This window comes from Sapajus apella, unplaced genomic scaffold, assembly GCF_009761245.1.
Source record: "Sapajus apella isolate SASKATOON/1434 unplaced genomic scaffold, GSC_monkey_1.0 scaffold34, whole genome shotgun sequence".
NCBI lineage: Eukaryota > Metazoa > Chordata > Mammalia > Primates > Cebidae > Sapajus > Sapajus apella.
In genome coordinates this window covers 14,482,466-14,496,174 of record NW_022436974.1, presented here as the reverse complement: position 1 = coordinate 14,496,174, position 13,709 = coordinate 14,482,466, and the positions used below count along the sequence as shown (strand labels likewise).

The window sequence follows — 13,709 nt, the reverse complement described above, 5'->3', positions numbered from 1 at the left end:
ATTTGCTACTTTAAAAAGTCTTTACAGAAATTAGCCAGGTGTGGTGGTGGGCACCTGTGGTCCCAGCTACTCAGGAAGCTGAGAGTTAAGAATTGCAGGAGGCAGAGGTTGCAGTGAGCCAGGATCATGCCACTGCACTCCAGCCTGGGCAGTAGTCCTTAAGTAGCTGACCTGGTTCCTGAGCAAGACGCTGTCTCAAAAAAAAATTCTTTGTTATTGAGGTTTGAGAATTTGATTATAATGTCTTGGTGAAGATCTATTTGGGTTTTCTGGGGAGCTTTATGTATCCGAATGTTTATTTCCTTCTCCAGATTTTAAGAGTTTTCTGTTATTTCTTTTTTTAAATAAGCTTTTTGCCCCTTTCTCTTTCTCTCTCCCTTCTGAATATCCTATAATGTTAGTATTGGTTCACTTGATGTTGTCCCATAAATCCTATAGGCTTTCTTCCCTCTTTTTGGTTATTTTGTTGTTGTTGTTGTTTTCTTGCTGGATAATTTCAAATGACCTGTCTTTGAGATCACTGATTCTTCTGATTGACTGAGTCTGCTGTTGAAGATCTCAGTGGAATTTTTCAGTTTAGTCATTGTATTCTTCAATTCCAGAATTTTAAAAAGTAATTTCTATTTGTTGAACTTCTCATTTTGTTCGTGTATTGTTTCTGTGATTTTTGTTTGTTTAATTGTTTATCTGTTGTCTCTTATGGCTCAATGAAATTCTTTAAAACAATTATTTTTAATTGTTTGTTAGGCAGTTCATAGATATCCATTTCTTTAGAGTTGATTACTTGTGCTTTATTTTGTTCATTTGGTGGTAATCCTGGTGTTCTTATGTTGGTGTCTATGCATTTGAAGAAGTAATACTTTTTCCCACCTTTGCAAACTAGCTTCAGCAGAGAAAGACCTTCACTAGTCAGCCTATCCAGTGATACTGGGTGGACTAATTGGTGAGATTTATGGATGGGCTTGCTGTTGGAGTCCTCAAGTAGCTGACCTGGTTTCTGGGTCTGTGAATGCGTGGCCTGGTGTCTGAGTCCACAGTGGGCAGCTTGGTACCTGAGTCTGCAGGGTGGCCTGAAGGTCTACTTGGGTAAACCTGTAGCTCAGGTCTATATGGGTGAGCCTGGTACCTCGGTCTGCAGGGCAGGCCTGAATCCTGAGTCTGCTAGAGTTTGGGCTGTGGAAGATGGCTTGGAGCATGAATTTGTGGTTATCAGCCTTGCACCTGGGGCTATAGGAGCCAGCCTGGCACTAGAGTGGGCCTCTGTTAGCTTTATTTCACATGTTTCTTGTGGCATTGAGTTCAAACTTGCCTGTGTTAAAGCATTTAAGTTAAATAATTTTTCACTCTCATTTTAAAGTTATCTTACAACTTTTAATCAAGGTGATACTGTGGTAAAGCTCTAGGGACATAATTTGTTTTACCTTTTTGGTGAATTGCACTCTTTAGAATTATACATTGTGTCATTCTTTATCCTATGGTGGGGCAGCAAATAATAGCTCAGGTGCTTTACATGTGCTAAGCTAATATGATACTCTAAAAGATAAGAACTATTGTTGTGACTATTTATCAGAAAAGAAAATTTGTAGGGATCAAGGCATTGGCCCAAGGGGGCCAATCAGATCTATCTGTCAATATGGGGCCAAATCAGATCTATCAATATCTACTACTAGCAAATTAGGGCCAGAGAGATGTTAGTAATTCTAACTTAGCATTGTATTAGTTATGTGGTATGGGTCAACTCAGTGTTCATGAGCCTCACTGTTCATATATCTAAAATAGAGGATAATAAAAATTTGTGAGGGACTGGTGTAAGAATGGGTATATGACATAATTCTAGCCAATGAGATTGAAATAGATATGGGGGTGGCGAATTTAGAGGGCTCACCTTTTGGGATATTTTCCCCAAGTTTTAGAAAGGGTGTGGCAAAAAGACCAATCTCCTCCATTTACTCCAGCTTTTGGATGTTGTGTGAAGAAGTGATGGCTGGAACTGTGGCTGCTTTCTTGCTACCAGAAGAGGTATAGGCCAAATGATAAAGATGACTATAATGGTAAATTTTATGTCAACTTGACTGGGACAAATAGTACCCAGATATTTGGTTGAACATTATTTTGGGCGTTTCTGTGAGAGTGTATTTGGATGAGTTTAACATTTAAATCAAGAGATAGACTGAGTAAGGCAGATTGCCTTCCCTGATGACTTAATCAGTTAAAGGCATGCATAGAACAAAATGGATGACCCTCCTCAGAATAAAAGAGAATTTCTCCTCCCTGATTGCCTTCAAGCTGGGTCATCAGTTTCTTTCCTACCTTTGGACTGGAACTTAAATGTCAGCTCTTTTTGGGTTTCATGCTGCTGGCCTGCAGACTAGAACTACACTATTGGCTCTCCTGGTTCTTAGGCCTTCAGACTCAGACTATAACTATGCCATCAGCTCTCCTGGGTTTTCAGCTTTCCAGCTTACCCTGAAGAGCTTGGGACTAAGCAGATTCCATAATCATGTGAGCCATTTCTTCATAATAAACACACACACATACACTATTTGTTCTGTTTCTCTGGAGAACCCTGACTAACACAATGAGAGAACAGGAAAATGGAAAGAACATGGTCCTTGCAGATGTGGTTGAGTTAGTGAATTAATCAACCTAAAAAATTCTGTCAGGACACAAGGTTAAAAGAAATACTTTTTTATTCTCGTCATAGCTACTTTTACTTGGTTTCCTATTTCTTGCATCTGAAGGCATCACAATAGAAATCCAACTAAGGACTGTTGTGAAAATTTAATGGTGGCCAATAAATATTAGTTCTCTTCCCAGCATTTAAATGATAGCTCAAGGCATACTTCTTTATGATAATAATCCCTTGAGTGATATAGTCTTCTGTTTGTCACAGAGAGATTCCATAGACATTTTTCTACTAGACTGTGAGTTTCTTAAAAGTAGAAATAAGTTTGTCTCTATTTCTAGTACAGGTGTTGAATGTTTCTTAGACTACATCTTTTTATTATTATTATTATTATACTTTAAGTTCTAAGATACATGTGCAGAACGTGCAGAGTTGTTACATAGATATACATATGCCATGGTGGTTTGCTGCACCCATCAACCCATAATCTACATTAGGTATTTGTCCTAATGCTATCCTTCCCCTAGTTCCCTACCCCCCGACAGGCCCCAGTGTGTGATGTTCGCCTCCCTGTGTCCATGTGTTCTTATTGTTCAACTCCCACTTATGAGTGAGAACATGCGGTGTTTGTTTTTCTAAAAATATGAAACACTTCACGAATTTGTGTGTCATCCTTGCACAGGGGCCATGCTAATCTTCTCTGTATCATTCCAGTTTTAGTGTATGTGCTGCCAAGGCAAGCACTAGACTACATCTTTTAATGGGTTTGATCCTCAATAACATTGCTGCTCACTTGGAAGTAATGACCTAGGAGCTGGGCAAAGTTAGCTTGACACAACTGTAGATGTATACCTCATAGTAGAGCTGTTGTTATAGAACAGTTAGTTTGGTTCTTTGATTGGCAAACCTTATGTTGACAAGAATGTGCTTACATGTTAACTGCTATTATGCTATTATTTAAGGCCTATGCTATGTTAAAGGTACCAGTTTAACTTAATAACCAGGTGGCCTATAATTGAACCATTGTATAGAAACTCCATGACTGTTAGGACTGCCACTAAGGACAGACTTAGGATGCTTGGAAGGGCTTGGTCTACCTCAGGGCTCTGGGAAAGCAACAGAAAATGCTATATATGATTCTGAAAGGTAATCTAGAATTTCAAGGATAGTTATCCATTACCTAGCTCCTTCTGCCTTCTGGAGTGTATGTCCTTCTATACACTATAGGCCAGAAATAGGAAAGAGACAGGGAAAAAAGGATCCCTGTAAGTGACAGGTTTGTGTATATATAAGGGGGAGAAAGGTGGAGTGGGGGCAGGTTATCATGAGAAAGGAAGCCTATCGCTGTGTATCTTTTGGCTTCTCCCCAGAAGAGCCTTTCTAAGGAGCTTTCAACTCTTTACCAAGACTCCCATGTAGACTTTGTGAATGAAGAGAATCCTTAACCAAGGAGCTTTTTTTCTGCTCAGCAAGCCTGTGAAAAAATGATTATTTCAGACAGTTGTTCCCTAGTTTAACCTCTAGAGGTTCTAGAATCTAGAAGGTCAGGTGCACGGTACAGGAAATTGCATTTTCATTCATGTATCCCAGGTGATGGTGTTAGTAATTTTTCAGACTTTACTTTGGGTATTACTAATACAGGAAACATCTGAGGTAGGCAACTTATTTTGAGAAGGCCCCTGACAGCTAATTACCATGACCTAAAATATCTTTGTTAGGGTCTGCCTGAGAGAGTAGAGAATGTAAGTAGAAATTGAGTCTAGAGACCATGATGCTTAAATGTTTTCTTTAGGAGTTTCTCATGGTCTCCTCTGCTCACAACAGGAATCTGAACCCTAAATAAAGGGTTGCTTCTAGCCCATTTTCTGTGAGAATTAGTAAAGCCATTATCTAGGTAGATACCATCCTGTGGGGTTCATGGCTTGGAAAGGGAAGTAAGGCTAGATTTTAGTCCCACTTGCCCAAATCAGGGTATTCTTGTGCACTGTACAATCTGTACAACTGTACAGGATGTTCTTATGAAACCCTTCTACTGGTTTTCACTGAGGACGGAGCATTTGAAGATTAATAAAATAAACAAAATGAGCTCTTTGGGGTACCCAATAGAGCCCTAGACAAACAGATTATTTTTATTCCTGAGTTCCAAATAAATTAGTCAAAATATTACCTGTATTGGTGAGAGAGGCTAGACTGGTCAGTGAGTGCAGTAGCTCTAGTGGTAGCTGCCCTTTGTAACCGAACTTGTATAGACATCACGTACTGAATTTATATTATTTCTAAACCCCCTCCCCAAATTTTGGAGTTAAATATTATGATCCCCATTTTGTAGATGGGGAAACTGAGTTAGTAAGTTAGAGAAGCAGGATTCAACCTAGATCTGATGAGACCCAAAGCTCCCAGCTTCTTATTTGTCACTGCTGCTTGTGGGGAACCAGCTGGAACATCTACAACCAAAACCCAATTAAACTGACCCACAATTCTTATGAGATTTCCGAAGTTGTATTCTGGCAGAGCTTTTCTCTTTCTCCAAGGTTCTCCTCTGGCACTGGCCAGAAGCCCTGGCTCCTCCAGCAGATGCAGAAATGTGAAAAGCCTCGGGTCCTTCCAATTCCAGGTTATTTTTCGTTGCCTCTGGGAGCACTACGTCTAATGCCAGCACAGATGTACTATTTTGAAACTACATGCATGTCTCAGAAAACTCAGGCAGAGTGCCATTCAAGGTTGTATTTTATGTCATCACCCCACAGTGCTGTATCACTGCTACTGTCCTTCAGTCTGGGCCTTGCTGTCTATGGAGAAGAGTTGCTTTATTTAGTGTTTACCTCCCGAGCATGTTGGGAAAACCACATTCACAAAACCCAAAGGTATAGGCTGCTTTCATTATTGAAAATCGCTCTCATCATTGCAAAGATACATTTTTGCATGTGATAGTTCTTGTCTTAGGTCATGTTCCTTAGAAACCAACCCTGAGGTTGGGATTTGTGCTCAAGTGATTTATTGAGTGTTTTTAAGAAGGGGAGTGAGAGAAGCAGAGCAGGACAGAGAAAGGGGTTAAGCAAGAATTTGGCTTCTACTGACGTCTTGCTTCAGCCTGATCTCATGAGGAGCACCGAATCACAAATTGTACCACAGAGTTAAACCCACTTTAAGGTTGAGGGTGGCAGGGCTGACCTTTTGTACTCCCCACGACAGTTAGTCATGGGTCACTGGCTGCAGAGATCAGGTCTGTGTCTGCATGTGTATGTAGCCTTCTGGTCAAGGTGGCTCCCATTAGCTCAAGGTCTCTTCCTCATGGCCAAGGGCAATTCTCCAGAGAAAGTGGTAGCTGTGAGTTGTATCAGCCAACTCTTCCAGCAGCTGGGGGTAACTGCCTGGGTACACTGGCTGGTAAAGGGGATCTGGACAGGACACCAATAACACTTCTCATCATAAGACATAAGAGTCATTTGAATATGAGTATGGGTTAACTAATCTCAGAGTTCACAGAGAGTATGCCTCATTATATATTCCTTTCTATGTATTTAATTGGTGAGTAAACCAAAGTGAAAATCACATAGCAAAATAGTCCTACGATTCCAAGTTGCTGTAAGTAAAGATAATATTCAGGTAACTTCACCCTATTTCAACATTCAGCCAGCCTGCTGAAACACGTACCTTTGGATGTTACAGCATATGCTCCATTTTATATGCATTTTCATGACCAACAATGTAGTTTGGTCTTACAGTATAACCAATAGGTGGCACCAGAAACACCCACAGTTATTCCAACTACATAGTATGTATATGTGTGCTAAAATTTCAGTCCCTCTCTACTTAGTTTTTTCATGTTGAAAAGGAACTCATAATATTAAATCTAAACCCGAACTTGGTAACTTACAATTTCCCATTTGCGATTTGACCTCTTCCTTGTAGGGTTATGTGAGCATGAAAAAAAATAGGGTGATAGGGGCAGTCGATTCAGAAAGAAAACATCTATTCATTAGCAAAAGGAAGGAAAAAAGACTGGAGCCCTGCATCCTTTTCCTTCAAGGTCTCTTGAGTGTATAAATGCCGAAGATTATTAGGAAATATTTGAATAACAGGATAAAAAAGTCAAGGATACTGCCTCCAAAACATGAACTTTATTCCCCACTGAAAACAGACTTGGATGGCAACCAAGTTGTTCAAGGATTGCCCTGGCCAATATCTGACCACAGGGTTCCACTCCGGGAAAGGTTTTTGAGTCCAGCATTCACCATTTCCAAGTTTGTTTCTTTTGAAGTTTGTACTTTATTGTTGGTGAAGGGAAGTAAATGGGGGGGGGGGTGCTACATCTTCCAATTTTTTTCCCAGCAATCCAGCATTGTGCTCTTTTTCTACATCAGACTATTGCAAGGAGCAGAATGACTTAGAGGAAAAAGTACTGAACTGGAAACTGGGCTGCAATACACTTAATGTTTACCAAGTATTTTTGTAATCATTATTTGGCCCTCCAACCATATTAAAAGTGGGTATATTGAATTTCAGAAAGGTCCTTTAGCTAGCAAGGACCTTAACCCAGTTCATCTGACCCCCAATGCCAAGGCTAAATCTAGTTGTGTTGTTATGGGCTCGCCATATAAATTGGACAACTCATTTCACCTCACTGGCCTTTAGTTTCCTCTACAACATAAGGAGCTGGACTGTATGGCCCCAGCACATCTTCCAGCAAGATGTCTCCAGATCCTGAATAGTACGTGTGGAGTGAAGTGTCTTGTGTACTCATTGGGACTGGAGGTGTGGTTTGGCACAGTCAGTAGGAAGGGAGGGTAGAGCTCACTTTGATAGTGTTCCAGAGTGGAAGGTGACAGGGCTATTATACAATGCGTTCGACAGTCTGGTTCTTGCATTTTGGGGGGGAAAATCAATGCCAGGTTTTGATTAGCCTTTCCTATACCTGTCGTCAGCTTATTATGCAGTAAACATCATGCCTTTAGCAGCTTTCCTTTCCAAATGAAATGATCCTAAGGTTTGGAATTTCTCTTTACATGGCATGCTCTTCTGCCCTGCATACCACAAATTATTTTCACTGCCCTTCTCTGAACCATTGCTATTTTTGCTCTGCCTTTTTGATAGCAGGGCTGATTAAAGAGTGATTTTATTCTTTTAAAGATTAGCTACCAAGATAGAGGCAACAGGACTATTCAAGGATACATTAACTTTCTTGCTCATAAACCTTCATCATGTGAACAGAAAAGTCAGGAAAGGGGAAGAAAGGAAACTAACTTTGAGTGTCTACAATAGATCAAGTTTTCTTCTAGATCCATTTGATATCTTGTTTCCCTTCATTCTCTCAGGTGGGAGGCAGTACTGTGTAGGGGTTACATGCCTAGCCACTTGAGTCAGATAGACCTGGCTTCTCTTCAAGGCCTGAGTGCTACCTTACCATGTAACTCTGAGAAATCTATGCAACTTTTCTAAGCTTTGGTTTCCTCAGTAAGACAACATCCATAAAGTACTTAGTATTAGCCCAGAGTAAGTGCTCAATGAATGTTAACTCTCTTCTTGACCACCCTAAAGAGTACACCTTATCTACTTCATACTGATTTTTAAAAACCTAAGGTTCTAAGAAGCTAAGTAAACAAATTTCAGACCTCTATTGATCTGACACTGATGGGTATCTGTTGTTTCTCTCTCTCTCCCTCTTTTTTTTTTTTTTTTTTTTTTTTTTCAAGACAGAGTTTCACTCTTGTCACCCAGGCTGGAGTGCAATGGCGCAATCTTGGCTCACTGCAACCTCTGCTTCCTGGGTTCCAGAGGTGGCTCATGCAGAGATTCTCCTGACTCAGCCTCCTGAGTCAGGTGCCCACCACCACACTTGGCTAATTTTTTATTTTGTATTTTCAATAGAGATGGGGTTTTACCATGTTGGCCAAGCTGGTCTTGAACTCCTGACCTCAGGTGATCCGCCAGCCTTGGGCTCCCGAAGTGCCGGGATTACAGGCGTGAGTCACTGTGCTGAGCAGATATCTATTGTTTCTTTTTCCCAGAACCACTCTTTATTCAGGGAACCCATTCCTCCTCCCACCCCTGTTCTGCTTTGTTTTGCTAGAACAGATTTTATAAGGCTCAAGAGTAAACTCTGGAGCAGATAATATGGTTCAAATCTCAGCTCTGGCCAGGTGTGATGGCTCATGCAGGTAATCCCAGCACTTTGGGAGGGTTAGGTGGGTGGATCACTTGAGGCCAGGAGTTCAAGACCAGCCTGGCCAACATGGTGAAACCCTGTCTCTACTAAAAATACAAGAATTAGCTGGGTGTGGTGGTAAATGCCTATAATCTCAGCTACTTGGTAGACTGAGGTGTGAGAATTGCCTGAACCCCAGGAGGCAGAGGTTGCAATGAGCAAGATCGTGCCATTGTACTCTAGCAAAACTCCATCTAAAAAAAAAAACCTAATCTCTACCACTTATTGGCTATATAACGTTTGAAAGATTCCTTAACCTTTCTGTACCTTAGTTTCTTCATTTATCAAATGAGAGTGTCAAAAGTCTACCACTTGGATTCCTGTGAAGATTAAATAAGCTGATAGGAATGAAGTGCTTATAGCAGTGCCTCATGCATGGTAAATGCTCAGGAACTATAAAGCCTCTTTCTTCTCACCCTACCTGTCTCCCAGTGATAGGGCTGGCCACATGACTCAGATCTGACCATCAGAGTGTCTTTCGTATCTTCGTGTTTACCATAATTGGTCTAGGGCAAGGTCAGCAACATTTTTCTGTAGAGAAGATAGCAAATATTTTAGGCTTTGTGGGCCATGCGGCCTCTTTCACCACTGCTCAACTTGCTGTGACAGGGGAAAACCAACCATAGACAATACAGAAACAAATGGGTGTGATTGTGTTCCAATAAAACTGAAATTTATGGACCTTGACATTTGAATTTCATATAATTTTCAGGTGTTTTAAAATATTACCCTTCTTTTATATTTTTCCCCAATCATTTAAAAATGACAAAACTGGCCGGGTACGGTGGTGCATACCTATAATCCCAGCACTTTGGGAGGCTGAGGCGGGTGTATCATGAGGTCAGGAGTGCAAGACCAGCCTGGCCAACATGGTGAAACCCCATCTTTATGGAAAAAAAAAAAAAAAAAACACAAAACTATTTTTAGTTCACATACTGCCCCAAAACAGGAGTCAGGCTGGATTTGGCTGGTGAGTCACACTTTGTTGACTCCTGGTCTGGGTATGGGTGTGTGACCCACAAAGGGCCAAAGTCCTGCCATGGGATTTAAGACATGGATGCTGGAAGAGAGTGTGTGCCTTTTTCTTTTGGATCGAGATTACCGTGGCCATCTTCGTTCCCACAGGTAGAGTTGCTGTGTATGGCAGGAGGAATGAAGCCGACAGCAAAAAGAATCAGAGCTAAGCAGAGCCAGCTAAGAAGTAAAGACAGAGACACCAAGTCCTGAAAACTTTGTCTGAGCCTCTAGATCTAGCCATGCCTATTAGTTCCATGAGCCAATGATTACTTTTTATTTTTTCTAAGGTAGTTTGAGTCAGGTTTTGGTCACCTATAGTGGAGCTCTGATAGATATTTAAGGGCTTGTTTTTCTTACACAACATAATACCACTGTATGTAATTATTTTGAAACAGAGAACACTAGCCTGTATTGTGTAGTTACCATGTGCCAGGCAATTTGATAGGTGCTTTCACATGTGAGCTCTCATTGACTTCGTACAACAGCACTCTGAGGTTGGCATTATTATCCTCACTTTACCGAGAACACAGACACATTCGATGCCAGTAGATTGCTTGCTGAGGTACAGTATTTGATGGCAGAATGAGGCAGCTGAAGGGATTGGGGGAGTGGACTGTTCAGGGCCCTTTTCTCACTCACCTCACTCCCTAAGAAAGAATGATGGCAGAGTATACTGTCAGGGCACACTTAATCCCTTTTCTGGGAAAGAGGACATGTACTGATCAGGAATCCCCACTGTTCCCTCTTCTGGGCAGTGGGGAGTGGCGGTCCTGGAGTTCTTGCCCAGCTGCCCGGCAGAGAGTGGATGAGCAGCTGAGGCACACTGATGAACAGCCTGGGTTAATCCGGGCTGCAGCTTGCAGCTCCCTTGCAGGACCCATCCAGGATTTCCTTCAGAAGTATCACATCACAGCAGCTGGCTGGCTTGACTTTGCCAACTGCTTGACCCCTAGCTGCACAGGAAACTTCAGCAGGTAGAACTTGGCCAGCCTCAGGAGCAGACACACCCTGAACTCCTTAGGATAGAACAGAAAGGCTTGCACAAACAGGGCTTGCACAATAGAGGATGAGAAAGCAGCCAGGGAAAATAATCCTTCACATCCATTAACCCCCACCTTGACACATCAGCCCTTTGAGTTGTGGATTGGAGACAACTACCATATTAATAGCTGCTACTTTTTGGACAACTCCTGTATCTCATTCCATTTATTACAATAGCTCTTATTGTTTATCAATTGTTGTGTGCCAGGTACTTTACCTAAATAATAATAATAATTATCATTTTATATATATATATATGTATTGAGACAGTCTCACTTTATTGCCCAGGCTGGAGTGCAGTGACATGGCTTCAGCTCACTATAACTTTCGCCTCCCAGCTCAAGCGATTCTCCCGCCTCAGCCTCCCAAGTAGCTGGGGTTACAGGCACCCGCCACCAAACCCAGTTAATTTTTGTGTTTTTGGTGGAGATATGGTTTCACCATATTGACCAGGCTGGTCTTGAACTCCTGACCTCAACTTATCTGCCTGCCTCGGCCTCCCAAAGTGATGGGAATACAGGCGTGAGCCATTGCACCAGCCCAAATTTATCTCAGAAGCCTTGCTAAGTAGACATTAAATATTACTTACTATTTTATAGACAAAGAAACCAAGATGACTAGAGGTTACAAAATGATGAACACTAGGAGGGAACGGGAATTTGCCCCGGATCTCTCTCTATTTCTGTGCACTACCATGTGGGATGGGAGATGAAACAGGAGGAGAGGGACAGTATTTTTTCCAGCCTTCAGTAGTTGGACAGGACAGGTCTAGCCACTGGAAATGGATATGGAACATGAAGCTTGAATGCTTCTTGAAGCTTTTTGAAGGCAGGGAATTATGTTATTTTGTATTTACCTGGTATACCATTAGCACGTAACTTATACTTGGCCTAGAGTAGGAGCTCATTAATGTTTGTAGAATGAATGAGTAAGTGAGTCCTGGTGTCTCTTTCTTTTAGTAAAACAGGAAAAGACTGAGGGGGCACTGACTTGATTATATCCTCTCTTTAAGTTGTTTCCTGGAACTTTTAGAAGTCATATGAACTCTTATGGGCATCTACCCTACCTTTTAATACAATGGAGTAGAAGTTCACCCAGTTTCATGGTAAATTTTATAGGATTGCTTTACCTAATGCTGCGATAGGGGTCTAAAACAGTTAGTTCATGTTTCAAAAATTTGTCTCTACTGGACTTCTGGGGGGTAGCTTGAAGCAGGGAAAAAAATCTGATTTCACAAACTTACTTTAGGGTTACTTAACTAGGCAATAATAAGTGCTGGCTGCTGAGAAAGTTAAGCAGAGACCTTTAAAAGGCAAGTCTTTAAAGTGGGGATGGAGGGCAAGGAAGGAAAAATTGGGCACAAAGGTCAAAAGTTGGAGCTTTGCCTATTCTATTCCCTGGCCAGTAGGCAGGCCCTGAACTCAATTCCCTTTTGCTTGCTCTCTGGGGCAAGGCTGAGTTAGCGAGCTATAAATTCCACTAGTCTAAGTGTGAGGAATGTGGAGATGAATGTGGGGAAGTCTTCGTTCCAGAGGAAAGGGCACCACGGCAGGCCAGCTGGAGATGGAAGACAGAACGTATCCCAAGTGTGAGCCAACAGAGATTTCAAATTAGAATCTGGGCTCAACCTGCATCTGGGTTTTAAATACTCTGTGATTGTAAGTGGATAGGGCTGTCAAGTAGTTGGAAGAAAGTGTATTGAGACCTGAGGTGACATGGAGTTGATTTGCCAAGAAAAATTAGTAGTATATTTATCTGATCATTTGTGTCAATATGTCTTCTTGGCAAGGAGAAGCATTTGTGCAGGGAACTAGTGAAAGAGGAAAGTTAAAAGGAGGAGAGCCCCATGAGGTGAGCAGGAAGTCAAGTGGTACCCAGAGAAGCCAAGCTGGCTTTCCATCAAAGGCAACTTGATGGGGATGGCGAACCTAAACGACTGGCCACATTTCCCATGTGTTATGGGTGACACCCTCTCCTAGAACCCAGCAACTGGGATCCAGGCCTGGAGCTTACTTTGGAACTGCTGTGGAGGATCATTTTTATTGGAAGTGTGGTTTGGAAGGTAAAACTGTGGAAGACCGTCTATCTTTGAAGATCAGGGTTTGCTGGCACTCACTGAGGATTTCTGGATTCATGGAAATCTAACAACTGCCTCTTTCCTCACCACAACTAAGTACAAACAATGAATATGTGGGAACTAAGAATTCAAGGATGAGGGCTCTCTTAAGGTTTGCTTTGAGTGCAAGGATTTAAAACTACAGATAGAGACAGGAAACAGCCAAGGGTCCTTGATAAAACCCAAGCCTAAAAAAGCCTGAAGGCTGAAAAACTGGACTGCTGGTCCTGGATGAAGTGTACCCTTTGCCGATAGATTCTCTCTGAATAATACCCACCTGCACACTGGGGGAATTGGATGGAGGTAGGGAAAGTTCATACCATTTGCGGTGGGGCGGAGCCTGGCCTCTTCAGTTCCGGTATGGTGGCCTGGAAATCAATCTGTGAGGCAGGAGATCTGTTAGCAGGACTCCATCTCACTTTGCTCAGAGATTCTCTTTTGGCTTTTTCCACTTCATTTTACCCAATAAACCCTGCCCTAGTCACCCTACGATTGTATCTGCGTGCCTAAATTTTCCTGGTCATGTGACAAGAACCCGGTGTTCTATAACACTATGTCCTCTTAATATGACTTCATTCAGTCATAGGGTACATGAATAGCTGAGAAGGTATTGCATTAACAGCCAGAAAGTAGACATTTCAGGGAAATGCTCCTTTAATGTGTGAGGCTGGGCAAGCCATTTAACCTCTTTGGGTCTAATTTTC

At 41.9% G+C, this 13,709-nt stretch overlaps 1 protein-coding gene and 1 non-coding gene across 2 annotated transcripts in view; one reads left to right on the top strand and one right to left on the bottom strand.

Annotated features, from left to right (window-relative positions):
• Positions 1 to 13,709, top strand: part of TMEM135 (transmembrane protein 135) — a 341,452-nt gene that overhangs the window by 24,516 nt on the left and 303,227 nt on the right. The gene's annotated exons all lie outside the window — the stretch shown is intronic.
• On the bottom strand, positions 3,264 to 3,370 carry LOC116563346. Its single transcript, XR_004274348.1, has one exon. It is a non-coding gene; the product is annotated as a U6 spliceosomal RNA (small nuclear RNA).